This window comes from Desmodus rotundus, chromosome 9, assembly GCF_022682495.2.
Source record: "Desmodus rotundus isolate HL8 chromosome 9, HLdesRot8A.1, whole genome shotgun sequence".
Lineage (NCBI taxonomy): Eukaryota > Metazoa > Chordata > Mammalia > Chiroptera > Phyllostomidae > Desmodus > Desmodus rotundus.
Window position 1 is genome coordinate 64,645,417 of NC_071395.1, and position 4,769 is coordinate 64,650,185.

The window sequence follows — 4,769 nt, forward strand, 5'->3', positions numbered from 1 at the left end:
CAATGAAACATTAGAAGCAGAAAGCAGGAAAAAAAAATCCTATTTGATATAGCAACAAGAAAAATAAAATACCTAGGAATAAACTTAACCAAGGGGGTAAAAGACTTGTACTCAGAAAATTGTACAACACTAAAGAAAGAAATCAAGGAAGACACAAACAAATGGAAACATACACCATGTTCATGGATTGGAAGAATTAACATCATCAAAATGTCCATACTACCCAAAGCAATTTATAGATTCAGTGCAATACATATTAAAGTACCAATGGCATATTTCCAAGATATAGAACAAACACTTCAAAAATGTGTATGGAACCATAAATGACCCTGAATAGCTGCTGCAATTTTGAGAAAGAAGAACAAAGTAGGAGGGACCACAATACCTGATACCAAACTGTCCTATAAGGCCACTGTAATCAAAACAGTCTGGTACTGGCATAAAAACACACAGATAGACCAATGGAACAGAACAGAGAGCCAAGAAATAAACCCAAGTCTCTATGGTCAATTAATTTTCGTCGAACAGGGCAGCAGTATAAAATGGAGTAAAAATAGCCTCTTCAACAAATGGTGTTGGGAGACCTGGACAGCTAAGTGCAACAAAATGAAACTCGAGCACCAATTTACACCATACACAAAAATAAATTCCAGGTGGATAAAAGACTTAAATATAAGACTTATATTTAAGTCATGACACCATAAAAGTTCTTCAGGATAATATAGGCAGGAAAATTTCAGATATTCCATGCAGCAATATTTTCACTCATATGTCCCCTAGAGCAAGGGACATAAAGCATAGAATAAACAAATAGAACCCCATCAAATTAAAAAGCTTCTGCACAGCCATAGAAAACAGCATTAAAATGCAAAGAGAACCAACAGTGTGGGAAAACATATTTGCCAATGATACCTCAGACAAGGGTTTTATCTCCAAAATATATAAAAAACTCACACGACTCCACTCTGAGAAGACAAGCAACCCAATTAAAAAATGGGCAAAGGACTTGAACAGACACTTCTCCAAGGAGGACATATAGAGGGCCCAGAGACATATGAAAAGATGCTCAGCATCACTAGCCATCAGAGAGATGCAAATTAAAAGCAACAAACAACAAGTGTTGGAGAGGTTGTGGAGAAAAGGGAACCCTAGTGCACTGTTGGTGGGATTGCAGACTGGTGCAGCCACTATGGAAAACAGTATGGCATTTCATCAGAAAACTAAAAATGGATCTGCCTTTTGACCCGGCAATTCCACTGCTAGGATTATATTCTAAGAACCCTGAAACATCATCAATCCAAAAGAACCTATGCACCCCAATGTTCATAGCAGCACAATTTACAACAGCCAAGTGCTGGGAGCAACCTAGGTGCCCATCAGTAAATGAATGGATCAAAAAACTATGGTACATTTACACACTGGAATTCTATGCAGCAGAAAGAAAGAAGGAGCTCATACCCTTTGCAACAGCAAGGATGGACCTGGAGAGCATTATGCTAAGTGAAATAAGCCCAGTGGTGCAAGACAAATACCATATGATCTCCCCTTTAACAGGAACCTTACCAACAAAACAAACAAACAAGCAAAATATAACCAAAGACATTGAAATTGAGAACAGGCTGACAGTGAACAGGGGAGAGGGGAGGAAATTTCAGGGGAAAAGGGTGAAAGGTTTGCTGGAACAATTACAAAGGACACATGGACAATAATGGGGGTGTGGAAACAGGAGGGAGGTGGGGAGGGCTGGGGGGTTGGGCTGGGGTGGGGGGAAAAGGCAGAAAACTACTTGAACAACAATAAAAATAAATAAACAAATACAATAATTTCTGCACTGTGTTTTCAGCTTTAAAAAAAAAAGGGCAAAAAGCTGTCCCCCTGGGTTTTTATGCACACTTTGTTACATAGTCATGATTGACTAAGTCAGTAACTTTCAATGTTTTTCATCTCTTTTATGGAGCACATAAATTAATCACTGAAATTCTGTAGCATAGCAAAAATATATTTTTCACTTTTCCTACAAAAAAATTGGTATGGTTTTGATTTATTCACACTGGATGACTATTGTTGTGTTGGATATTGTCGTTTTTTATTTGACGATCTAAGGGACAGAGGTCAGTGCCCCTGACTAGAGTCAGGTATTGCATGTTTTATAAATTCTTGCTGCACACCTGTTGAAAATCGCTGAACTGTCATTGACCACTGGTGATTGAATTTAACCTCCAATCCCTCTCCCCTCCTTGGAGGTCAGGGAGTGGGACAAAGTTTCAACCCTGTAATCACGTGGTTGGTTCCCCTGGCAACCAGCCCCATCGTTTGTGTTTCCAAAGGTCACCTCATTAGCATAACAAAACACACCATTATTCTCCCAACAGTTAGGAAACTCCAAGGGTTTTAAGTGCTGTGAGCTAGAAACTGGATGAAGGTAAATATCTCATAAATCACAATCTATTTACAAATTTATAACATGTAGCAGATGTTGAAGAGTATATAACATGCTTTTCTTATAGCAATTTGGTATTTTTTAGATTTTCATACAGCTTAGTTTATTTATTTTAAACCCCATTTTGTTTCATTTAAAAAAATATATTTTATTGATGATGCTATTACAGTTGTCTCAGTTTTTCCCCCTTTGCCCCTCTTCACTTGGTACCCCCCTTCCCTCCAGCAATCCTTTTCTTAGTTCATGTTTATGGGTCGTGCATATAAGGTCTTTGTCTTCTCCATTTCCCATACTATTCTTACCCTCCCCCTGTCTATTCTGTATCTACCAATTATGCTTCTTAATCCCTGCACCTTTTCCCCATTCTCCCCCATACCCCTCCCGCTGATAACCCTCCAAATAATCTCCATACCTATGATTCTGTTCCTGTTCTGGTTGTTTGCTTAGTTTGTTTTTGTTCTTGTTCTTATTTTTGTTTTTTAGATTCAGTGGTTGATAGTTGTGAGTTTGTTGTCATTTTACAGTTCATAGTTTTTATCTTCTTCTTCTTAGATAAGTCCCTTTAACATTTCATATAATAAGGGCTTGGTGATGATGAACTCCTTAGCTTTACCTTGTCTGGGAAGCACTTTATCTGTCCTTCAATTGTAAAGGATAGCTTTGCTGGGTAATCTAAGTTGTAGTTCCCTATTTTTCATCACTTTGAATATTTCTTGCCACTCCCTTCTGGCCTGGAAAGTTTCTTTTGAGAAATCAGCTGATAGTCTTATGGGCACACCTTTGTAGGTAATTCTCTGCTTTTCCCTTGCTGCTTTTAAGATTCTCTATCTTTAACCTGTTGTTACAGAGCAAGAGGGGGGGGGGTGGTTCCTTCACGATAAATTATTACAGAAAGGATTCCCCCTTTCTGTCTCTGGACGTTCCTTCCCCCACGCCCACCTGCTAGGTTCGCAATGCCCGCCGCCAGAGGAAAGACGTCTCTCAATGCCAGAGACTGGTGAAAAGGAAAGGAATTGTTTATTTAAAAGTTACACAAACTTAGAACAATGACCTAATGTCTTCAATAAGATACTAAAGTCCTCTAGAATACCCACAGATGCACAGTCCTTCCCTCTCCCCGTGCCCAGTCCGGGGTACCATGTCTCAGGAAAAGAAGTAGAAGTCCGTGATTCAGGCTCCCGGCACCATCCGCTGTGTGGCTGCTGCAACCTCCAGTTAATCCAAAGCCGTGTGGCACCTTCTCATGGCCCACCAGCAAGAGTCCTCTCTCCCCTTTCTCTATGGCTGCAAAGTCTCTCCTGCTGCCTAAGCTGCGTGGCAAGAAGAAGCACTCCAAAACCTCATGGTCCTCTTTACTCTCCTTCAGAACCGCGTGGTCCTTTTCCCCATTTACTTTGGAGCCGCGTGGTCTCCTCCTTCTCCCCCAAAACCTTGTGGCCCTCCTCTACTACTATGGAGCCGCATGGTCTCTTCTTTACTTCAGAGCCGCATGGTCTCTCTTTTACTTCTAAAACCTTGTGGTCCTCCCCACTACTTTGAAGCCGCGTGGTCTCTCCTTCCCTTCAGAGCCGCATGGTCTCTTCTTCCCTATGGCTGCCGGGCCTAGGTTTAAATCCCAGTTCCCATCTTCCTTTGCAGCCCATTTCCGACTCCTCCTACAGTCAGCTACACCTGCCAGCATCCCCGTATTCTTCCAGCTTTACTGGGCTGCCATAGTAAGTCTGGGCAGGTGTGGCCCCATGGCTTGGAGCCAATCATCTCCAAGCTCTCACGCAGGCCCTGTAACCAGGGGGAGTTGCTTCCCAGTCCCATCTTGGGTGGAAGCCACTCCCATCTCCCTGGCTCAAAGCAGGGCCACAGCTATTTAACACATCCATGAAACCAGTTAAAGGTTATAGATATGTTAAATGACTGCCAGGGGTTAGCTACAAAGCTGTTGCTACCCAAAACAGCTCTGAATGGCCCTGTTCCATGTGTCCCATCCCCCCTGGCTCAGGCCTGTAGGGGTGAGGACATCCTATATACATTTTTCTAATGTTTCCTGGACACCCCGAGTCCTGGACCCCATTACAAATCCCTTCTTGGGGCCCTCCTCTTGGCTGCACCCTGCTTCACTTTGGCATTTGAATTATGATGTGTCTTGGTGTGGGCCTCTTTGGTTTCATCTTGTTTGGAACTCTGTACTTCCTGGGCTTGCATGTCTATTTCCTTCACCAAATTAGGGAAGTTTTCTTTCTTATTTTTCACATAAGTTTTCAATTTCTTGCTCTTTCACTTCTCCTTCTGGCTCCCCTTTGATTGGGATGTTGGCACTTTTGGAGATGTCCCA